This window comes from Lynx rufus, unplaced genomic scaffold, assembly GCF_022079265.1.
Source record: "Lynx rufus isolate CCGP_SWC_20201006 ecotype Redwood Valley unplaced genomic scaffold, mLynRuf1.p SCAF_8, whole genome shotgun sequence".
NCBI lineage: Eukaryota > Metazoa > Chordata > Mammalia > Carnivora > Felidae > Lynx > Lynx rufus.
In genome coordinates this window covers 82,068,043-82,093,614 of record NW_025814896.1, presented here as the reverse complement: position 1 = coordinate 82,093,614, position 25,572 = coordinate 82,068,043, and the positions used below count along the sequence as shown (strand labels likewise).

The window sequence follows — 25,572 nt, the reverse complement described above, 5'->3', positions numbered from 1 at the left end:
TTTCAAACCTACAAACACAAAACCAGGAAACCATTTATTGGTTCTTTTTTTTTTTTTCTCAAAAAAAAATCCCTGTCCTCTTTTTTTTTTTTATTTTATTAAAGTATAGCTAACGCACAATGTTACATCAGGTTACAGCAGAGTGATTTGACAAGTCTATGCTATGCTCACCACAAGTGTGATGATGCTCACCATCTGTCCCTCTCTCCCCTTGATCTATCTAATCAGCACTGGCTGTGCCCTTGGCTTTGAGGCTCCAGGACTTCATCTCTCATCCTCTAGCTCAGCTCTCCCATTTTCTGCACTCTGTCTTCTTTCTCAGCTGACTCTTATATCTCTTAAAGGTCTTTATTCCTCCTTCACTCTGTATTAGCGGTTGGATATAAAATTCTTAGCAAAACACAATTTCACTTCAGAATGTTGAAGATAGTATTCCATCATGTTTCTAGAATGGAATGATGCTGTTGAGAAGCTTAAAGTTATTGTTTCTTCTTCTTTTTTTTAATGGTTTGTTTCCCCTTCATTTTGATGCGATCATTTTCCCCCCTTTGGAAGCTTTAATGATCCTTAATCTCAGTGCTCTGATATTTCATCATCATGTCCATGTAATAGGCCTTTTTCATTCATTGGGCTGGATATTTCAACCTAGAGATTCATCTTCTTCAGATCAGATCAGTTTTCTTGGATTTTGTCTGTAATTTTTTCCTCCTTCATTTTTGTTCTATACTCTCTGGAACTCTGGATGAAAAATGGAATTTCTGCTTGATGTTTGTTAAGTTTCTTACATTTTTCTCTTATTTTCTTTTTTTTTTTAAAATTTTTTTTTTCAACGTTTATTTATTTTTGGGACAGAGAGAGACAGAGCATGAACGGGGGAGGGGCAAAGAGAGAGGGAGACACAGAATCGGAAGCAGGCTCCAGGCTCTGGGCCACCATCAGCCCAGAGCCCGACGCGGGGCTCGAACTCACGTACCGCGAGATCATGACCTGGCTGAAGTCAGACGCTTAACCGACTGCGCCACCCAGGCACCCCTTTTCTCTTATTTTCCATCTCTTTGTCTTCTTGTTTGACTTTCTGGAAGGTATCTTCAGTGTTCTCCTAAACTTCTTTTGGATTTTTTTATTTCAGTGGTTATATTTTTAATTTTCTTTTCTTTCTTTCTTTCTTTTTTTCTTTTTTTAGGTAATCTCTATGCCCAATACAGGGCTTGAACTCACAACCCCAAGGTCAAGAGGTGCACTCTCTACCCACTGAGCCAGCCAGGTGTCCTTATATTTTTCATTTTCAAATGCTTTTTTAAAAAGGGTTTTTTTCTTCTACGTCTCACATCATGTCTGTTTCCTCTGAGTTCTTTTTTTGTTTGTTTGTTACCTCTGACATTGTGGAGTTTTCTTAATTTTCTGGTGATTCTTGGGTCTCTGTTCTTTTTGTGTCTGAGAAAAATCAACTAAGAAAGTAAATTGAAAGCCCTTGCCAGGATGAGGAGTCAAGTCGAATGGTGGGCTTCTGTTGGCTGATCATTTGGTACACTAGCCTTTTTTACTGGCTGATTACCAAATGTCAGTATGTGAAAATATTTTTTTCTGAGGGTATTTAGTGTCTCCATTAAAGAATTCTCCATTCTCCTGTCTTAAACATTTTGTGAGCAAAGTATAGAAATGGACTTGAGTAACATTGACGTTAGTACTACATACCGAATTTGTTTGTATATTTAGGTTGGTGCAACCAAGGAAATTCAGGTTACATGTGTGTAACATGTATACCCACATTAAATAAATCATCTGGAAATACATATACCGAAAATTTAAAATCGTTATCTCTTAGTGTGGGTTCATAAGTGATTTTCATTTTCTTCTTTCTACAAAATTAATATGTAATTTTTAAGATTATTTAAGTTAAACTAAATCATAAGAAACAAGCCAAGTTTTAATGTTTATTTATTTTTAAGAGAGAGAGAGACAGAGCACAAACAAAGGAGGGGCAGAGAGAGAGAAGGAGACACAGAATCTGAAGCAGGCTCCAGGCTCTGAGCTGTCTGCACAGAGCCCAACGCAGGGCCCGAACCCACGAACTGTGAGATCGTGACCTGAGCTGAAGTCAGATGCTTTACCAACTGAGCCACCAGGCACCCCAAACAAGCCAATTTTTTAAAAGGATAAAACATTTCAACAGATATTTTACCAAAGAAGACATATAGATAGCAAATAAGTACATGCAAAGATACACAATATCTTTGGTCATTAGGGAAATACAAATTAAAACTACAGTGAAATACCACTACGCACTCACTAGAATGGCTTTTGAAAACTAAACTTATAGTAGGGGCATCTGGTTGGTTCAGTCAGTAGAGTATACAACTCTTGATCTCAGGGTCGTGAGTTTGAGCCCCATGTTGGGTATAGAGTTTATTTAAAAATAAATAGATGCTCGTGAGTGGCTCAGTTGGTTAAGCAACCAACTCTTGATTTTGACTCAGGTCATGATTTCACGGTTCATGAGTTCAAGCCCTACGGTGGGCTCTGTGCTGACAGCGTGGAGCCTGCTTGGGATTCTCTCTCTCTCTCTCTGCCCCTCCCCCACTCATGCTCTCTTTCTCTCTCACTCTCAAAATAAATAAATAAACATAAATAAAAATAAAAACAAAGCTTACATTACCTAGTGCTGGTTAGGATGCTAGTTAGAGCAGTTCTTTTTTTTTTTTTTTAATGTTTATTTCTGAGAGAGAAAGAGACAGAGTGCGAGTGGGGGAGGGGCAGAGAGAGGGAGATACAGAATCTGAAGCAGGTTTCAGGCTCTGAGCTGTCAGCGCAGAGTCTGACACGGGGCTCTAACCCATGAACTATAAGATCATGACCTGAGCCAAAGCCGGATGCTTAACTGACTGAGCCACCTAGGTGCCCCTAGAGCAATTCTTATACATTATAAATGGGGATGCAAATGCAGCAACTTTGGAATGCAGTTTGGCAGTTTTTATGAAGTTACACACTTACCATATGACCACCATAATCCCACTCCTAGCTAGATATTTATCCAAGATAAATAAAAGTATATGTTCACACAAAAATCTGTTCGTGAGTATTTATAACAGGTTTATTCACAATAGCCCAAACTTGGAAACAACCCAAATCTCCTTCAACTGTAATACTTCTATACCGTGGAATGAAACTCAGCAATCAAAACAAGTGAACTATTGATACCTCAACAATATGGATGAATCTCAAATGCATTATGCTAAGTGAAAGATGCCAGACTCAAAAGGCTTTATATTTTCTGATTCCCGTTAGATGACATTCTGGAAAAGACAAAACTATAGGAACAGAGAACAGATTGGTGGTTACCAAGGATTTGGGGCAAGGGGATGGAATAACAAAGGGACAGCATGAGGGAATTTTCTGAATGATGGCACTGTTCTGTCTCTTGATTATGTGACTCTCTGCTTTTGTCAAAATTTATAATGCTATGCATCGAAAGAGTGACTTTTATTGTGTGTAAATAAATATTTTAAATATACTAAACTATCCCTTTGTGTTGACACCAAAACAAAATAAATAAGGAGGAGTTAGGTATTTCAAAAGGATCCTATACATGCTTCCACTAAATAGCAAGACTCCTCTGGCATTAAAATATAATTAAATGTATAGGGGCACCTAGGTGGCTCAGTTGATTAAGCATCCAACTTTGTCTCAAGTCATGATCTAGTGGTTTGTGAGTTTAAGCCCCACATCCTGCTTGCTGCTGTCGGCTTCAGATCCTCTGCTCCTCTCTCTCTGCCTCTCTCCTGCTCTAAATACATACATACATATATAACAACATATATACATTAAAAAATAAAATATAATTAAATTTATAAAATTAATTCATATGAAGATTTTAGAACATATCTATAGTATGTTGTCTGAATATTAGCAATTCTTAGCCCATGAAGCCGTAAGAATTGTATCTTTTGCCTTTGAAAAGATAAGATGTTGGTCAAAGAGAATCTGGATAAGACACAGTTACATCAATGCAACTCCATCCCTACTATCTCATTCATTAAATATATGTTTATATGGGGCACCTGGGTGGCTCGATCAGTTAAGTGTTCTACTTCAGCTCAGGTCACGATCTTATGGTTCGTGAGTTCAAGCCCGGCATCATGCTCTGTGCTGACAGCTCAGAGCCTGGAGCCTGTTTCAGATTCTGTGTCTCCCTCTCTCTCTGCCCCTCCCCTACTCATGCTCTGTCTCTCTCTCTCTCAAAAAATAAATAAACATTAAAAAATTAAAAACACATGTTTATAATTATTTACAAATATTTGTTGGTTGCTTACTAATAAGGAAGAGATGATAATGTAGAAAATACAGAGACAAATCATAAGTCTTATGCTTAAGGTCCAGTAGGGGAAACAAACCACGTAATGTATACCTATATTACAAAGCAGAAAATGACTAGTGTGGCATGAAGTGTGGAAGAGGGATAAAGAGTAGAGGTTTGTTTTTTCTTAGTAGTGAGGTCAGAGATCACTTCTGGAGTTTGTATATATAGAGCTGGGGGTGGGGAGTGTTAGAAAGGGCCCAGGGAAGGTAAATCAAAGAATGGAGAAAAACAAAACAAAATTAAAAGAAACCCAGAGATTTTTTTTTTTTTTACAAATATGAGAAATAGCTGTGAACACACCAGCTATCATCCTTATCATTGTCATCATCATCTAAACAGATTTGTCATATTGACTGTTTTGCTCACCACACTAATTTGCTGCCAACCTTATTTATTATAATAGCTATTCTTGTATTCTTCCAGTGGAATTTTCAGTGTTAGCTGCAAGTTCCTGTGTTCTAATCACTGAAAACTTGGTTTTGTTGAGTTTGTCATTAAATGTTAATAAGTATGATTACTCAGTTTAAAATAATACATCTTACTTCAACCTTTTTCTCCATTCCTGCCTTTGCCATTGCAAATGGTACCCCTTAAAAATGCTGCATGAAATCATTTATTTCTCTGGTATTTCCATTATTATTAAACTTCATTTTAAATTATGTTGTTCCTGTCTCTTTCAACCAGATTAAAAGGATGAACAGATCAATTTTCACATGCCCTCTGTAACTGGAATTTTTAGTACTTCAATCATGTCCCTTTATATTCTTTTCACTTTTGCAGGCTAAGTAATCACATTGTGTCAGTTGCTGCAGTGAAACTTGAAACCTGATCAGTGAAGAAGCTTGCAATTTAACAGAAAACAAGGCATACCAGGATCTTCTGCTCCAGATATACTTTGAGGATTCTAGTCTCTTTTTGAAAATGCCCTGACATTCCTGGTTAGTTTAGTTGTTACAATTCTTGCCCTAAACAAGTTTGTAAAGTTGTTGTTTTTTAAGGAATATTATACTTAACAACTCCTAGGCAACTCACTGTATAGTCTTATAACACTGCTTAACCATACATAATTTGTGGAAAATGACATGTGCTGGGTAAATGACTTTTCTGGCTAAGCCCTTTTATCTTTTTCTTTGCATGACTCAGAATTTTGAATTGCTTCATTTCTAGAAATGATGCCGTTATTGAGAGGAAGACGCATGCTGCTAGTTGCTGTTTTGAACACACCCTTGACAATGTTTTGGTATTGTTGTCATTTGTCTTTTTTTACTAAGGACAAATAAGGACAAGTTCCCCCCCCCCCCCCCGCCCCCTGCCCTGTGTGTGTGTGTGTTTGTGTGTGTGTGTGATTGGAAATGGCAGTTAATGCCAGTTAATTGGGTCTGGTTAATTTGAGGTTTCACTGTTAGCAGACCAAATTATCTCAGCTCTAGAAACACCTGAAATAAATTCCCTTATTTTTCTTCTCATAGTCACTAGTCCTTCTAAACTAAATATTATTCACAAAGCTATATCTTTCAACTCTTTGTGAAACCATGCCATTAACAGCTATCAAAAGCCTCTTCTATACTTCAGTTTGCCAACTCAATAGCTGGTGGTTCTGAATGCGTAAAGGCCCCTTGAATGTCAAGAGAGAACACAGGCTATGGGATATGAGGAGGATATGGGATATGAGGGCACATTTGATAGTGATTTGCACAGTCATAAGCCCTAGACAGTAAGGAAAATGGGTGGCATACCAAAAAGGCACCAGTATCAGCATTAATTCCTCAAAATTCTTTTAAGTTTACCATGCACAAGCCACGGAGAAGACAAACCGTCATGTAGTAGTCTACTATGGAAACTAAGAGGTCCACTAATAGGGGTGCCTATCTGGCTCAGTCAGAAGAGCTGTGACTCTTGATCTTGGGGTTGTGGGTTCAAGCCCCACATTGGGTGTAGAGATTACCTAAAAAAAAATATTAAAAAAAAAGAAGAGGTCCACAAATAGCTTGAATGGGAGCTAGTATGTCATAAATACCATGTCCATGGTTCAGGAAATAAATGATATGACATTTAATAAAAGAGATGACATCTGCGTTGATTTTTGAAGAAGGGATAAGATTTGAATAGGTGAAGGAAAACCAAGTCTGTTCAGGGGTAGTAAGGAAAGATGCATGAGGTGAATAATGACACAAAGGCTTAGACACGCAGGTAGGATCAAATTAGGGAAAACTTTTGCAAGTCACAGTTTGAACCTCATTCCAAATAAATGAACCTTTTCAACCAAGTCATTGGCCAAGAGCCCAGACTTTGGCATTAGATAGATTGAAGCCCAAATCCTGATTCCACTTACTTTGTGTGATCTTGAGCAAGTCACTTACCCTACCTCTCCAAGCAGCAGGTTAATAATCTCTATCTCACAAGGCTGTTATCAGGATTAAATGCAATTGAAACATGAAACACTCATTCATTCAGAAAATATTTATTGACCCCCCACCATGTATGTCCCAGGCAATGAGCTTTGTACTGGTGATAGAGAGATAATGGCCAAAACCCTGTCCTCAAGGAACTCATGAGGCAATGGAAAAGACAGGTAAATAAACAGAAAATTACAATACAGTGTAAGTGAGTATAATTAGAGGAACTAAGTAACTCAGATCAGAGAAGAGGATGGTAAAGAAAGCTTACAGGGGAAGCCGTCCCTTAGGCACCTGAAAGTAGCCTCTTAGAGGTGAACTGAAATACAAGTCATTTTGCAAGGTCTGATTATTTTTATTAATCTTGACATTACATGGTAGTTTCTATCAAAAACAAACAAAACTCTAAATGGATTTTTGTTATTTTTTGTTTAGTTGGTTGTTTTGGGCTTATTTCTTTTCTTCTTTTTGTTATTTAATTTAATTTAATTTAATTTAATTTAATTTAATTTAAATCCCAGTATAATGAACATACGGTGCTATATTAATTTCAGGTATACAATATGGTGATTCAACGATTCCATACATTACCCAGTGCTCATCACAAGTGAACTCCTTAGTCCCTATCACCTATTCTATCCATCCCCCCTCCACCTCCCCTCTGGTAACCATCAGTTTGTTCTCTATAGCTAAACTGTTTCTTGGTTTGTCTCTCTCTTTCTCTTTATTTCCTTTGCTCATTTTGTTTGTTTCTTAAATTCCACCTATGAGTGAAATAATTTGGTATTTGTCTTTCTCTGACTGACTTATTTCACTTAGCATTATACTCTGTGGTTCCATCCCTGTTGTTGCAAATGGCAGGATTTCATTCTCTTTTATGGCTGAATAATATCCCATTGTATATACATACCACATCTCCTTTATCCATTTATCTGTTGGTGGATACTTGGGCTTCTTCCATAATTTGGTTTTTATAAATAATATTGCTATAAACATAGGATATTTACCCAAAAAAATACAAAACCAGTGATTTAAAGGGATATTTTTTGGGCTTATTACCACAGCAAAGTGGTAAGGGAGAGTACCCTATTTCTCAGCTAACAAAAGGTAAGAACAGAGTCCATTTGAATCACATTAGCAGTGCAAGAAACAAGCCTGAAGCATGTGTGATAAAATTAAAGAGATTAAGGGGAAGTTGACCTAAAACAAAGTAGCAAATCTGGGCTTTCACTTTTAGGAGACCCATTGTGGAAATTTGCTGGGTTTTCAGCCTATATTTATTTCCTCTTCTGAAATGGTGCCCCAGTTTTGGGGTTTTTTTTTTTTTTTTTTTTTTTTTTCTGGGGAACCACATCTTTCCTCATTCTTATTTTATGTGTTCTGGTTAAATGGACTCCATTTCATTCTGGCTTCAGGATTGGCTATGATTCAGGTCCAGCCAGTTAGAGCCTCACACTGGTCACGGTGTTTGAATGGATGTATCATCACCCAATCAGAGCCAAAGGGAGGCAATCTGGGACTTTTGCTGAGCTAGTAAAAATGTGCCTTGGCTTCTACCTGTTTGAAGGTTGTAGACTGGGAGTTGCCGGCAGTCATCTTCCTATCACTGCTCACCACTCAAGCCTGAGACTGAAGCCAGATAACATTAGAGAGCAGAGATCCTCACAGTAGAGTATAAAGTCCATGAGGGCAAGAAGCTTGGCTTTATTTTTAAATCTTTTTCATTGATACATCACTCACATGGGGAGCAGGGAGGCACAAAACAAATGTTTGAGTAAAAAATTCTTGTAAAGTGAATACACGTATTTACTCCTCCCAATCACTACCCCCTCTCTCCTCTTGACCAATAGCACCATAGATCTGAGTTTTTGGATTTTATATAAATGGAATTATATAGTATACATTCTTGAGTGGCTTCTGTCACTCAACTTTATTGTAAATGTCTTTGCTGAACATACATATACACACCTTTTTTTTTTTAACACATGCATTTCTATTGGATATACTTCTAAGAGTAGAATTGCTAGGTTACAGACTGCACATATGTTTCACTCTAGAAGATATTGCCAAACTATATTCCACGGTAATTGCAACAACTTACTCTTCTACCCTTATATGTACCTGTTGCTCCATATCCTAGGCATCGTTTGGTATTTTCAGTCTTTTAAATGTGAATGTGTAGTATATCATATTGTGTTTTTCTAACCAATGAGGTTGAATACATTTTCTTATGGCTATTTGGATATCCTTTTTTGTGAAATGTCTGTTCATCTGGCCATTTTTCTATTGAGTTTAGTGTCTTTTCTTTTTTAATTTGTAGGAGGTTAAAAATTTTTTTATATTTAGTTCCTACACCTATACCATACCATATTATACTGGAGTCTTATAATAAAACCTGGTAACTGGTAGAGTATGTGCTCCTACCGTGTTCTTTATAAAAGTGTTTGTCTATTTTTGGCCTTTTGCATTTCCACATATATTTAAATTTTTTTAATGTTTATTTATTTTTTGAGAGACAGAGAGACAGAGCATGAGTTGGGGAGGGGCAGAGAGAGGGAGACACAGAATCCAAAGCAGGCTCCAGGCTCTGAGCTATCAGCACAGAGACCAATAAGGAGCTGGAACTCATAAACTGGGAGATCATAACCTGACCCGAAGTCAGATGCTTAACCAACTGAGCCACCCAGGAGCCCCTCCATGTACATTTTAGAATCAGTTTACTATTTTCTGCAAATGCACCTGTTGGGATTTTCACTGGGATTGCATTGAATCTATAAGTTGATTTGGAGAGATTGACATACTTTACAACACTGAAACTTCTAATCCATGAGCAATGTACAAATTTCCATTTATTTATCTTTAATTTCTCTCAATAAATTTCTCTATTTTTCTGTGCAGGGGTTGGTCTTGCATACTTTCATTAGATTTATTCCTCGGTATTTGGTATTTTGGGGCAATTGTAAATGGTAATATATTTTTTTAATTTTCTGCTTGTTACTCATATATAGAAAAACTATGGAATTTTTGTATAATGACTATATATATTGGTTTTCTATGGCTGCATAAGAAAGTACCATAACTTTCAAAATATCTTAGAAAACAAATTTATTATCTTACAGTTTCCACGAAGCAGTAGTCGAAATGCTAGTTAGCTAGATCTTCTGCTCAGAATCTCATTAGGCTAAAATCAAGGTGTCTGCAGGGCCTATGATCTCATTGGAGGCTAAGGGTCCTCTTCCAAGCTCCCTGATTATTGTTGTGAGGTTCCTCTTTCATGCTGGCTGTCATCTAGCAGCCACTCTGACTCTGGGAGGCCACTGCAATTTCCTGTCATGTAGCCCTCTCTCTCTGAAAAATGGCATTTTTGTTTCTTTAAAGCAGGAGACCAGTTGTTTTGTATCAAGTATCTCTGATTTATGACATCTTTGACCTCTAAACTCTTTTAAAAGTACTTACCTGACTATGTAGGGCCATTAGGATGATCTCCCTTTTAATGAATTCAGGTTCAACTGATCTTAATTATATCTGCAAAATTCCTTCACCATTGCCATATACCATAACGTAATCATGCAAGTGAAATCTTATCATATTCACAAGTCCACCCACACTTAAAGGGAGGGGATTACATAGGGCATGTACATCAGGGGGCAGGAATCTTGGGGGATGCCTTAGAATTCTACCTACCACATTTTGTATCCAGCAGCCTTACTGGTTAATTAATTCTACTAATATATGTTAGTACACAGTTATATTATCTAAACATTATAACGGTTTTATTTCTTCCCAATTTTTATATTGTTAAAATTTCTTCTTCTTAACTTACTGCACTGGCTAGAACCTCCAGTACAATGCTAAAAAGAAGTAATGAAAGTGGGCTTGCTCATATTTTATATCATTATATTTCCAGCCGCTTAAAATAGAGTATGAGGCATGGTAGCTTTTCAATAAATATTCTTAAATGAATAAATGGATGACAGCAAAGCTGGTTGTGGGGGCGGGGAAGAAGAATTGGTTCTTACTTGATCATTTGAGCCTTTAAATCTCATCATGTCCTAAGTCATCCTTAACCACAGACTTTTTAATGACATGATGGCAATAAATGGCAATAAATTACTCCCTCCTCTTTTTATTGTTGCCCAAGCCAGACTTTTTGGTCAAGTTCAACCAAAATTTTAATTTATATCAGATCTCTCAGGGAGCCTGTGTGGCTCAGTCGGTTAAGTGTCTGACTTCAGCTCAGGTCATGATCTCCCGGTTTGTGAGTTTGAGCCCTGCATTCGGCTCTGTGCTGACAGCTCAGAGCCTGGAGCCTGTTTCAGATTCTGTATCTCCCTCTCTCTCTGCCCCTCCCCCGTTCATGCTCTGTCTCTCTTTATATTTAGATCTTTATATTAGATCTTTTGATCCATAGAATAACATGAACAAACAAATATTTGGGAGAAAAACAATGATCATGCTCAGAGAAGTTAATTATTATTATTTTTTTGAAGAGCACTTATGGAAAGTCAAACATGTTCATGTATCTACCATATTAAGAAAGTCCTCCCGGGGTGTCTGGGTGGCTTAGTCAGTTGAGCATCTGACTCTTGATTTTGGCTCAGGTCATGGAATCGAGCCCCAACATTGGGCTCCATGCTGAGCATGGAACCTGCTTGAGAGTCTCTCTCTCCTCTCTCTCAAACAAAATAAAAATTAAAAGAAAATCCTCTCTCACATCCACTTCTACCTACCACTTCATCTACCCCCACCTTTTTTTTTTTTAACAACTAAGCTTCTAGCAACGGTTTATTCATCTTTTATTTTTCTCCATATAACAGTCCTCAACTCATCACAATCTGCTTCCAATTCCACCATCTACCAAATTTATCTTGCTAGGATTAGTAGTGACTTTCATGCTGCTAAATCTAATGGACAGCACACATCTTGTTTGCCATAGTTGACCATTCCTAGCTTAAAAAAAAAATACTTCTTTTCTTTTCTGTGACCTTATAGTCTCCTGGCTTTCTTCTTATTTCTCTGGCTCCTTCTTCTAGTTTCCCTTGGTTACTTTTCCTTCTCTCAGAATCTAATCTATTAACCAGAGAAATATGATGACCACTTGGAATCAAACCAGCACTCACTGACACACATTAGTGAGCTAGTTTAATTATAAAGACAAAGCCATTTACAGAAACATTTTGTTTCCTCACTGATTTGATATATGCTGGTATATGCTTATTGTACGGATTTGTGGCCAGTTGCAGGCCCCTTTTCTTTCCATTCTCTTCCCTTCCTTTCCTTTCTCTTTTCTTTTTCTGTCTTTATACTTTCGGGAATCTCATATACATCCATCCTTTCAGTTATTAACTACATGTTGACTGCTTCTGAATTTATATCCTTGGGCCTCCCTTCTGAGGTTCCAGACTCATCTATATGTCTCCTTGATATTTCCAGGTAGCTATTACATAGACATCCCAAGTTGGACATGTCAATTACTGAGCTTATGGTGCCAAATCTTTTTATCTTCCAAGGTTTCCTAACTCATTAAATGGTTCCACCACCCTCCCTGTTGCTAATGTTAGGAACCAAAAATCATCCCTAATATCCACCTATTTCTTAGCCCCTTTGTCCAACCAATCACCAAGTGCTTTCAATTCTGTTTCCTGGGATACTGCTCAAATCTGTCTACTGTTCTTTGTCTTCAGCACTACTACCTTCACCAAACACCTCGACCTCTTGGACACTGTCTTAGCTCGGGCTGCTATAGCACAATCCATAGACTGGGTAGCTCAAAAAACAGACATTTATCTTGCAGTGAGGGAATCTGAGAAGTGCAAGATCAAGCTGTCAGCAGATTCAGTTCCTAATAAGAGCCTTCTTCCTGGCTTACAGACAGCTGCCTTCTTGCTGTGTCCTCACATGGTAGAGAGAGAGTGACCTCTTTCTTCCTCTTCTTATAAGAACACTAATCTCATCATGGGGGTTTCACCCTCATGATCCCATCCAAACCTAATTACTGCCTAAAGGTTCCACCTCCAAATACCATCACACTTGGGATTAAGGTTTCAGCCTACGAATTGGGGGCAGAGGTATACAAATATTTGGTCCATTAGAGATACATCCCAACTGCTCATGCCACCTTCTCTTGGTTACCTCCAGAAACTCATTCTCCACCCAGTGATCAAACTGATCTTTTAAAGCTATACTTGTGTCATCTCCTTGCTCAAAGCCCTATCATAGCTTGCAATAAAATTCAAACTCCAAAATGACCAATAACTCCCTCTATGATCTGACTTTGTTCTACTTTTGTCTCATTGCATACCAGCCATATTGGCCTTTTCTCTGTTGCCTAGCTCCTTCATGCCTACTTTCTTCTGGCCATTTCCACCACGTGGGACTCTTCATGACCACTATTCCCTTTCGCTGGCCAACTCCTATTCATTTTTCAGTTTAAATCCTTTTTCCTTGGGCAAGGATTCTCTGTTCACCTAATATTAAATTACATTCACCTTTACAAGCTCTCATAAGCTTCATTTACCTTTCCATGACACGTATTCCAACTCTTGTTGAACAATTCCTGTAATTATTTGCTTAATGTCTCTCTTCTGTACTCCCTCTCCACCCCAACCCAAATTGTCAGTGCTATGAGAACATGAACTGAATCAGTCTTACTTAAGGCTAGCATCTAGGACCCAGAAACGTCCTTGATAAAAATTCACTGAGTGTGAACGGTTGTCTACTTGAGAATGAGGATGAGTGCAGGAGTTTAGGTAGTATTGGTATAGAAACGTTTTTCATACCTCTTCATTATAATAAAAAATTTAGTTTTTAAAATTTTATTTTAGAGAGAGAGAGGGAGAGAGAGAGGGAGTGGAGGTAGGGCAGAAGGAGAGTGAGAATCTCAGGCAGGCTCCATGCTCAGTGTGGGGCTTGATCCCACAATACTAGGATCATGACTTGAGCCTAAATCAAGAGTTGGACGTTTAATCAACTGAGCCACCCAGGTGCCCCCATAATAAGAAACTGAGAATCAGAATCAGAATATTGGGCCTACCATTAAAAGTAATTATGATTTTGACAAAAATTAACCTCATTCTGGGGGCAAGTAGTGAGTAACTGAGGTAGCCTCTAACTTACTAGGGCAAAACACAGGCAGCACAGGCAGGCAGTAAGGAATCAACCAGAGAGGAGAGCCATTTCCCTCTGGATGCCATTAACCAGAGAGATATGCTGACCACCTGGAATCAAACCAGCACTCAATGGCATGCATCAGTGAGCAAGTTTAATCATAAAGACAAAGACATTTATACAAGCTTTTCGTTTGCTCACTGGTTTGATATACACTTGTTGTAGGGCTCTATGGAAAAAAACCTATCAGTAGTCTGACTTTCAATTTGTAATAGACACAAAAATACTTATGTTTTGCAAATGTGTCCTTTATGCTCACTTTACCATTTCTTTTGCTGTGTAGACTGAACTGGAAAGTAAAGTTAATATAAACTTAGAAGAATGGAAATAGGCTTTTGCATATTTATAAGGGAGGAATATACAAAAATAAGCTATACATTGTCTAAAATACTGCATTCTTGCAAGCAAATATGGGAACTGTCTCTTGGGGTTGGGAACTAATAATGAATACTTAAAATAATAAATTAATCTACATTGATTATTTCCTAAGTTATTAAATACTTATCACCAGGCAAAACCTTTTATACAAGATGCTTTTTTTTTCCTTACAAGTAATAAGAACCTTCATATTCCATACATTAGAAAAAGCCTTAACTTTTCTTTGGAGGAGAAAGAGAATCTGATATGTTTTGGATTCAAATAATAAGTAATTTCACTTAATGTAAATTTTCACTTTTATGGTACTTTGTTGCTGTGCCATTCCCATGAAACAGTGTGGGACAAAGAGCATGAGACTAGAAGTCTCTAAACCTGGCTTCTGATTTGAATTTGCTACTATTTGAATTCTATTTTGCTACTACTAAACCATGATTTCTTTCAGCCCTTTGGATCCTCATTTCCTCGTCAAGTGAGAGGCCTCTTCAATTCCAAAAATCCTTTATTTCAACTATGTTTTCTTTCTTTGAGTGTATTTTTTTTTAAGTTTTATTTATTTTGAGAGAGACAGAGTGGGTGCATGTGTGCATGAGCCTGTGAGTGGAGGAGGAGCAGAGAGAGAAAATCCCAAGCAGGCTCCTCACTGTCAGGGCGCAGAGCCCGATGCAGGGCTCAAACTCAGGAACCATGTGATCATGACCTAAGCTGAAGTCAGAGGTTTAACTGACTGAGCCACCCAGGCACCCAAAGTTTGTTTTTGTTTCATATAGAAACTTAAAAGCATGGAAGGGAAAATTACTTTTCTAAACCTAGAGTTAGATTTTTGGAAATAAGTTTTCCAGATTGAAATCAGATTCTGATTGAGAACTTTTTATTAACATTCAGGAATTCATAGAAGAGAATAGGTGAGAAAACATATATATTTTATTTCCTGATAGAATGGAAACCAGAATGACCAGACAGTGGCATGGGAATGCAATGGCTGTTCTAATATATTTTGGTATTGAAGAAACTCCATTATATAATTGCAATCCATTGTTATGTTAATCTTTTACTTTGGATTATATTGTGAAATTGTCCTGGTTTCATAATACTCGTTTTTTTTCCCTCTGTTTATTTTGCTTGTAAAATATCTCCTTACTGTTTTTTTCCTTTCTATTTAAAAATATTACATAGTGGTGTAATAATGTATATTCCTATTGCTTAAGGGGTTCCTTCTGTGATGGCTGGTGTTGAGACACAAACCCACTTAATGGAGAAAGTGGTTCTTGAGGAAACCTTTGAGAGGCCAAGTATGGCTTCTGTTTCTCTAGAAATGTATGGCTTTTTTTTTTTTAATGTTTACTTATTTTTGAGAAAGAGGGCGAGTGTGAGCAGGGAAGGGGCGGAGAGAGAGAAAGACAGAGGATCCAAAGCAGGCTCCATGATGACAGTAGACAGCCAGATGTGGGGCTCCAACTCACAGACCGTGAGATCAAGACCTTAGCTCAAGTTAGCTTAACCTCCTGAGCTACCCAGGTGCCCCTGGAAATGTATAGCTTTAAAATGGCCTGTAATATTACCAGAAAGTTTTTAGGTAGAATTTCTCCTTTTCCTAGAGAAATTTTAAATAAATGGTTTTTTCCCTAATAGATGTTTAACCATCTGTCCTTATAGTTCTACTTCATTATATAATTGCATATTTTAAAAATAATTTAATATAGTTATTACTTAAAGTACTCCAATTATAAAATAAGCTAAGACCATCATCTTTATAAATCTAACAAATTAATGTGGCTTACAAAAATCTTGAGTCCTATAACATATTGGTGGCAAATTGTTTTTAAGACATTAGACTAATTGGTTACTGATTCTGCTTATGTATAGAAAAAGTGGTTTATGTGTATAAGTACTAGTCTGTCTTCATCTTTTATTCATTATGTCAACAAGTGTTTATTGAATTCTCAACTTGCACCAGGCACTGTACCAGGTGTTGGGGGGTAATGTGGTAAAAAAAAAAACAAAAACAAAAAACAGACAAAACTCTCTGCCCTCATGGAGCTTACATGCCTGTGGGGGAAAGATAGACAATAAATAAATAAAATGTGTGTGTGTGGGGGGGGTGTTAGATGATAATAAAGACTAAGGTGAAGAATAAGGCAGAAAAGTATATTGGGCAGGGTGTTGCAATGAGAAATATGGGTGTCATGGAATGTCTTCTTGAGAAGATAAAATCTGAATAAAGGCCTGAAGGACATGAGAGAGTTAGGTATTTGGACATTTGGGGGAGAAAAGCATTTCAGGCAGAGGAAAGAGCAAGTGCAAATGCTGTGAGCCAGGAGCATGCTTGCCATGTCCCAGAAGGAGCCTAATACCACTAGAGGAGAATAAGATATGGGGAGAGCAGGAGGAGATAAAGTCAGAGAGGAAAGACTGGGATGACATCATCTATGACCTTGTAAGGACTTTATCTTTTACTATGAATGAGACAGAACCACTGGAGAGTTTCAAGCAGAAGAATGATATGATCTGACTTATGTTTTAGGAGGATCAAGCTCACTATTATGTTGAGAATAGATTGGTAGGGGACAAAGGCTAGGAGACCTTGGGCATGACCCAGGCAGGTGGGATCATTGCATTAAACACTACAGAACTCCAAGAAACATCATTCACACTGCGGTCTCTGAATGGTGCTTCCTATAACGAGCGGTGTACAGTGTAGTTAGGGGCCCTGTAGGCAAGATGGCTTGGACCAGGGTGGATGCAATGTGAGTGGAAAAAAAAATGTTCAGTCAAGATGTATTTTGAAGGTAGAACTAATAAGATTTGCTGACATAGTAGATATGGGATATGAAAGACTCAAGTATGATTTCAAGGTCATCCATTAATTTCATGAATTATTCATATTCATTATGCCAAATACCATTTACTAAGGGGAAGTAATTCACATTTCTTTTTTAATTCAGCAAGCATTTGTTGAAAGCCTACTACATAGTATATCATCCCAGATTCTGCAGGAATATTTTTTAAGGTACAATTGCAGCAACAACAGAAAATCCTGCTCTGGAAATATTGTAACTTAGTTTGTTAGACAAGGCCTCTATAGTTAAAAGAACCAAATAAAACAATGGAGGAACCAATACTGGATACAGCAACATAAGAAAAAATATGACCATGGGATTAATAAAATGGTATGTGTATATGTGTGTATGTCTATGTGTGTGTGTGTGTGTGTATATATATATATATATATATATATATACATATAACTACATATAACTATATGTAACTACATATAACCGTAACTATGACTATAGCTGTACACACACACACACACACACACATATAATTCGCCTCTAGGGAAACGGCCCAATTTGAAAATAATTTTACATTTGTCAGGATATGCCCATTTCTGATTGCTATACTCCTCTAATCTATTCAACAACGTTCACTATTTTCTGATAGTAACATGGCTCATGTGTTTCCTATTCAAAATGCTGGACTAGATATGCTGTGTAGTTGACTCCTGTTGCAGGAGGAAGTATATAAAAGGCTTCATGTGTAAGATAGGAATTACCTGTTTCATGTGCTCTTCTCTTGCTGATGTCTCTTGCTGTTGCATTGCTCATAGTTCGATTGAAAATTCACAATCTTACCTTGGCCCCTAGTTCCTATTTGTCCAATTTCTGACTTGCACATTTTCTTACCTTCTCACCACTAATCTTATTTGTGGCCCTTTGGCTTATGAGGATTTTTTAGATCTTGTGGTTTCTTGTGCCTCACCTCCTCCACCTCATTCAAAGCCATGTCTGGCCATGTTTCCTGTTCTGTGGTTTTCCTAAAAATAATGAGATAGTGAAAATTATAATGATGAGTATGATAGTTAACATTTTTAATATTGATTATGAGCTACACACTAAGCTATACTATTCAAGTACACTTAAATGTAATCCTCACAACACATCTATAATGTGGGTACTATCATTATCCCCTTAAGGAACTGAGCTTTAGAGAACTTAACATGCCTGAGGTTACTCATCTGGAAGTGGCAGAGCTAGGAGGCAAACCCAGAACCTATGAATACTATTATGCTACAATATGTCCTTTTGTACCATATGCATATTAAACATACAGAAGGAGAGAAAAGCCAATCCCAACAAAGTTCTCTATGTCTAATAATTATCTTTGTAATGTTATGGATTTATCATTTAAAAACTTTGTCCAGTTCAAGTTGGAGATAGCATTTGTAATATAGTCCTATTTTAAATTTTTTTTTTTTCAACGTTTATTTATTTTTGGGACAGAGAGAGACAGAGCATGAACGGGGGAGGGGCAGAGAGAGAGGGAGACACAGAATCGGAAGCAGGCTCCAGGCTCTGAGCCATCAGCCCAGAGCCCGAGGCGGGGCTCGAACTCACGGACCGCGAGATCGTGACCTGGCTGAAGTCGGACGCTTAACCAACTGCGCCACCCAGGCGCCCCAATATAGTCCTATTTTAAAAGGCATTGATACTAGAGTTGGTTTTACATGGCCCTAGACCTAGGCGCGCACACACACACACACACACACACACACACACACATGCTGGACACAAGCCAAAAAAGTAGTCGTTGAAAGTAGAAATGCCAATGGGACACAAAATAAAAAAGAGAGGAGGGAAAAGGAAGAAAAGTAACAGTGCTTATTGAGCATTTCATGTTATCAGTTATTGCATTAAAATGCTTATTTAATCCTTACAACAACTCTATTACCCTCATTTTACATGGGAGAAAAAAGGTGAAGAGGTTATTACTCCTTTTTTTTTTTTAATTTTTTTTTTTTAACGTTTATTTATTTTTGGGACAGAGAGAGACAGAGCATGAACGGGGGAGGGTCAGAGAGAGAGGGAGACACAGAATCGGAAACAGGCTCCAGGCTCTGAGCCATGAGCCCAGAGCCCGACGCGGGGCTCGAACTCACGGACCACGAGATCGTGACCTGGCTGAAGTCGGACGCTTAACCGACTGCGCCACCCAGGCGCCCCGAAGAGGTTATTACTCCTATTTGGCAGATGAAGAAATAAAGGACTAGAAACTGAGATCAAAATCATAGCTGAAGTGTCAAAGCCGAGTTTAAAACCCAGAGTTAGCTGAATTCCAAAGCCTATGGAAATAATTACTACAGGTGGAAGATAGATTCTAGGGTAACCATCATGATTTCTACCTCCTGGTACTTACATCTTTGTGTAATGCCCTCTCCCTGAGTGTGGGTAAGCCTTGTGACTTGCTTCTAAACAACAGAATGTGGCAAAGATGATAGAATATCACTTTCTTGCTAGCAAACTCATTTTAGAGAGTATAGAGACACTCTTCACTGCTTTGATGAAGTAAGCAGCCATATTGTGAAAATATACATGACAATGAACTGCAGGTGGAGCTGAAGGCAGCCTCCAGCCAGCAAGAAACTAGGGCTCTCAGTCCTACAACTGCAAGAAAAGGAATTCTGCTAACAATCTGAATGACCTTGAAAGCAGATTGTTCCCCAGTCAAGCTTCCAGATGAGAACATAGCCTGACTCATGCTTTAATTGAAGACTTATGAAGCAGAAGACCAAGCTAAGCTGTACTCAAACTACTGACTCACAGAAAATGTAACATAAAAAATATGTTATTTTAAACTGCTAAATTTTGCTAATTTTTACACAGTAATAGAAAACTAATACACCACACTACCTTGGTTTTCCCTGTGCTTGCAGCACAGTAAATTCTTAGTAAATGGTAGTTGCTATTATTATGATAATCAAAATGGAAATTTGGAGTATGAGAGTCAAAGAAAAATGTAACAGGAAAATATAACAAAGTTAATTGTTTCCAATGTAATTATGCAACTGATTTAGGAGATACAAATGATGGTATGTCAAAAACTTGTATATTACTCCCAACAATTATTGAATGTATTCTTATCACATGAAATATAAAATTTCTAGTGGTGCTTATATCCACGCATAGTTTTAATGTCTTACACCATACTCAAAGTAAATTGGGAAGTTTCCTACATTAAGATAGTCCTACTAGATATGAAGACATAGTAAAACCTAGTTTAAGATTCCAGTAATATTGTTATAAATTGTGATTTTTAAACATCTAACATTTAAAAAATGTTTATTTATTTTGGGAGAGAGAGAGAGAGAGAGCACATAAGTGAGGAAGGGGCAGAGAGGGAATTTGAAGCAGGCTCCAGTCTCTGAGCTGTCAGCACAGAACCCAACACAGGGCTCAAACTCACGCACGAACTGTGAGATCATGTTGGACTCAAACCCACGAACTGTGAGATCATGACCTGAGCTGAAGTCGGTTGCTCAATCAACTGAGCCACCCAGGTGCCCCTAAACATTATAACATTTTTAAATAATTTAAATATGATAGAGAAAATAATTCAGGGCATTCGATCAAAAACCTAAACCATAATGAAACAAACTACTATCAGCATAATACTTTCAGTTCATGAGTGCATGTGGATTTTGCTTACCAAGGATAAAATATACTAAACATATGATGTAATTATACATATTAAACTATAGAGTAGGTTAGAGGACTTGAATGGGTTTCTATTTGATAGATTTAAGGTTTGCCATTGTGGGGAATAAAGAGAGGCTAGTGCTCATATCTAACTAAAATGCAAAATGATTTTTCTACCAACGCCCTCTTTCTCTTCTGTATTTATATTGGCATGTGAATGTATAGTTTCTGTCAAACATGTCATTAAAAATGGTGTTCAGTGATTGAATAGACATGTTAACCTCACTACTGCTACACACACAAATATGCACTGAACATATAGTTAACGTAAACGTAAGCCTTTTATGGGTGTTACAGCAATAGAAAATTTTCTCACTCTCCCTTTAATGAGAATATATGACCCTAATGAACATAACTATTCATAAACCTTTTTAAGAAAATTTTTTAAAATTTAAAATTTTATTTTAGAAAGAGAAAGAGAAAAATCTTGCAAGTGGGGGAGGGGGCAGAGGGAAAGAGGCAAAGGGAGAGAGAGAGAATCTTAAGCAGACTTCACACTCAGTGTAGAGCCAAACACGGGGCTCGATCCCACAACCCTGGGATCATGACCTGAACCGAAATCAAGAGTCTGCTGCTCAACTGACTGAGCTACCCAGGAGCCTCCATAATTCTTAATGGGTTTAATAAATACTGTGCTAAATATAGTGCTAGTAATACAGCAGCTAAATCTTTCTTCATCTTTTGAGGGCAATCATGATTTCTATCAGTTTTTCTTAATTTTCTGTCATCTGTGTTTTCTGGAAATGAACACTAATAATGTGTCTATACACATTTATTATTTTTTTTATTTTTTTAGCATTTATTTATTCTTGAGAGAGAGAGAGAGAGAGAGCATGTGCAGGGAGGGGCAGAGAGAGAGGGAGACATAGACTCCAAAGCAGGCTCCAGGCTTGGAGCTGTCAGCACAGAGCCAGACATGGGGCTCAGACTCAGAGACCTTGAGATCATGACCTGAGCTGAAGTCGGATGCTTAACCGACTGAGCCACCCAGGCGCCCCTATACACATTTATGTGATTTGGCTTTTCTAATAATTGATTCAATGAAATTAATCATTTATAATGAATTGATTCAGTGAAATCATTTATTATGAATTGATTCAAGAGACAAGTGAATATATTAATTTGAAATTTATCTAACTTTAAATTACTGGTCCAGTTAACAGGTTATTTTCTTTTTGTTTTCTTTTGTTTTTGGCAAAGTTTATCATCAGCATTTACTTTTCTGTTTAGATTCATGATTATGAATTGTTCTGTGGCAAGGTAAAAGTCTTGTTAGATCCCTAAAAGAACTTAAGGACAATACTCAATGTGTATTTTCTTCCTATGGCATGTTATCTACAGATGGATAATGAGGAAAGCAAACCAGTTTGTCTTGTTCCAGTGTCTGGGAGACAACTCACGATTATTATTTAATCCAAGCGCCATCATGAGCAGTTTGGAATCTTTTTTGGAACAAAGTGGAGTATAATTGCAAATATTTTTTAAAAGGCCAAACTGCCAGGTTTAAGGCAGCTTTTGAACTGTTGCTGCCTTCCTGAAACAGGTTCAAAATATGGGAAATTGCTAAATCTATTTCTTAGTGTAATCTATGAATCGACTCTAGATTTAAACTGAAATTATTTTCCTCTCTGGCATTGGATGAAATTTGGTGAAGCTTTCCTTAATATTTAATAATAAAAACTCATCTGGTTTTATAGGAGATTGGGGATTTAGAAGGATTTATTACTTTCTAGTTAAACTTATTTCACATTGGGGATTGATTTCTTACTCTCTTTACAAAATTGTAGAGAACTGAATTTAGAAAAACATAAGGTAAGAATTTCCTCTTAACTATTTTTGTTGCATCCTTCTCTTTTTTCCTGTCTCCCCCAACTTTATCTATTTAGTGGGTTAAATATTTCACAAAGTTATTTTTGCAGTTTTCAAAGTGACTTCTTGGAAATGAAACTTGCATCGACTTCTTTTTTCAATCCCCAACTGTAAGAGCTACATTTTCACTTTTCATTTGTTAAAACAGACTGTCTTATAAATGCCTGAAACTTTGGTAGATATTTTTAGGCAAGCAATAGTTTCAAACTGGAAAGCCTCCTAACACTAAGACATAAACACAAATGACTGAGAGCCCTTTTTTCTCTTTTTAAAAATATTCTAAAGCATTTCCTTTCTTGCAGATTTTTTTTTTTTTGATTAAAATTGCAAGTCCTCAGATACCAGGTTGAATTGCATTATTGTTAAGAATCACAGTGAGAAGGTATTAACTCACACGCACTTCCAGTATCTCAAAGAGCAGAAATAACCGGTTTAAATGCCAGAATAGCGTGATAGATGTCTGGTAGGAAGGCCAGGAACTAGGGGAAAACTTAGAGAAGTACGCGGTGGGGGAGGCATCAATGGAGAGACAATGCGCTGTTTTCAGAGTCCAGCGTGTTGTGGCGGAGAGGATGACCTTTAACCTTTAAAGGACATTTATTTGGGAAACTCTGAACAGCGTTCACTTTGAGGGGGCGAAAGGCGAGGTGGAATGTTGTGGCAGTATCTACTTTAGTAGGTCCAGGGTGGTTTAGGGGTGTTTGGAGTCGGTTGGTCCGGGGGTTGGGCGAGGGCCATGTTGAGGGAACGCGGGCCAGTCCCAGGGAAGGCGGAAGCCGGCACCTGGATGCTCCGGAGAACAACTCGGGTGGGGGAAGGGTCGTGGAGAAAAGTAGAGTTCAGCGTTGGTTTCTGTCTTCGCGTGTAGGACGATCAGAAGAGGCGCAGAGGAGCCGCGCGGGGTGTTTCCCGCTCCGGGGGAACGCCGGCTGCGCCCGCGGCGCCCGCGCCGTGGCCCCTCTCCCGAGGCGGCGAGCGCTCCCCCCGGCCCGGGCCGCGGCCCTCCCGCCCCGGCGGAGGCGCGCGGTGGATTGTGGGCTGGGGGCTGCGGCGGCCTCGCGGCGGCCTCCGGCGCTGTCTTCGGGACCTAGCCCGGCCGAGCCGGGCCGGCGGGGTGAGGGGAAGCAGTGGAGCAGGGAGCAGAAGCGCTAGGGGTAGTGGTCGCGGCGCGGCGGCGGTGGCGGCGGCGGCGGCTCCTCTGGAGGCCGGGGATGTGGGAGAGGCGGTGGCAGCAGCGGCGGAGGCGGCGCTGCGGACCCGGGGGAAACTGCTGGCTGACAGGACACCCGGGAGAGACGTGAGGGAGCCGCCGCTGCCGCCTCTCACCCGCGAGCGGAGCTGGGCTCGGGAGGGCGGCCCTGTGCTCCCCCGGCCGACGGGCCTGCCGGCGCGGGGCGGGGGCGGGAGGCCGGGCTCCGGCCCGGCGGGGCTCCGGGCGGCGGCGGCCGCGGAGCAGCCTCGGCGCGACGTGGAGGGCTGGAGGCGGCGGCGATGCACTAGGCCTCGCTCTGGGGCGGCTGCCCGGGACCCGCAGGTAGGTGTCGGGCCGGCCCCACTTGACCCCCCCGGCGCTTCGCGGCCCACCCTCACCCCGACCTCCTGTGGAGAGAGGGCCTGAGACCCCACCCCCTGTGTCACCTCCCCGGCCCGAAGCGGACGGAGTTTCGGTCACAACTGACGGGCGCTGAAGCTTCCATTCTCTTCTCCGCCACCACCTCCTCTTCCTTTTCGCTCCCGCTCTGGGATCGGGGCGGTAGCTGCTCTCCCCACTTCAGTCGGCGGCCGCAAACGCCGCTGTCCCCCCTCTCGCCCCTCTCTGGGATCCGGGCTTTGGAACTTCCATCACCCTCCTTAGATGCTGCCCCGAAACTTTCCCTTTCTTTTCCCAGTAGGGCCTTTCAGCCTCCTTTTGAGCCTACTGGAATAATTTAAATATTAAAAAATTGTTTTGCTTCCTGGGGAAGGCTTCCTGGGGAAGGCTATCCCCCTTCCCCCATTAACTCGGTGTTTTGCAGTTTGGCGATTTAGCTCGCAGTAGTTTGTTCAGTAATTAATTTTCTTCAGTTATGCTTCTTAACATCTGTGCATTGATACAAAAGCAGGCCTCCCCTGCCCTCCCATAGTTGACGAGGGAACTTTTGGCTGTACATTATAATTAACTACTTGGTCTGTCCATGTGTTGTGAGTTCAGGACGATATTTTTAGAATTTTGACTGACCTGGGGTTGCAAGTTTTGTTTTGTGTTAACTCGCCTTTAACCAGCTTTATTTTTTGTCCTTTATTGAGTGAGGCCCTCCTTACTTTCGAATAATTAAATTGTTTGCACTATTTGTTTTTTTGTTTTTAATTGGCTCTATTTCTGATTTGTCAAACCCCAGGGCGATCAATAGTAAATGATTACAAGGCAGATGATATCATGATATAGTATGCTGAGGAATGCGTTATTGTGGTTAACTTAAACTGCAGATTTTGATGGACATTCGAGTTGACTTTTATAAATCTGATAGTTCTAATTGGAAAAGTACTTTGAGAGCCTTGATGATTTCTAAGCAGTTTTGATGGAACAGATGGAATGATTGGGATTTGACTATATTTGTATTGCAGTCAGAGTCTGATTTCCTAGAAATGAGTATTACTTGATGGTTCATAGTGGTCATCATTGCTCATGATAGGTTTTGGTAAGAATGATCAATATGTGCAAATTTTGGGTGGTTGATAGTTGTGGTTTGGGAAATTAAATGTTTGCAGTTTTATTGTGATTTGGCTATTTTAAAATTATAATCTGGTAATTTAAGAATTACTACACTATGAGGACAGACCTTACAGTTGGAGGATCATTTTTAAAAGAAGTGAAAAATGTATTGATTTTCTT

General features: G+C 39.1%; 1 protein-coding gene across 8 annotated transcripts in view; it reads left to right on the top strand.

Moving 5' to 3' along the window:
* VPS54 (VPS54 subunit of GARP complex) overlaps positions 1–25,572 on the top strand; it is a 149,355-nt gene that overhangs the window by 33,818 nt on the left and 89,965 nt on the right. For 5 of the 8 annotated variants that reach the window (XR_006960350.1, XM_047069653.1, XM_047069654.1 and 2 more), the window contains 2 exons: positions 5,138–5,295; positions 5,525–5,597. The gene's annotated coding sequence lies outside the window, so the exon portion shown is untranslated. The other 3 variants (XM_047069656.1, XM_047069657.1, XM_047069658.1) reach the window with 3 other exon arrangements.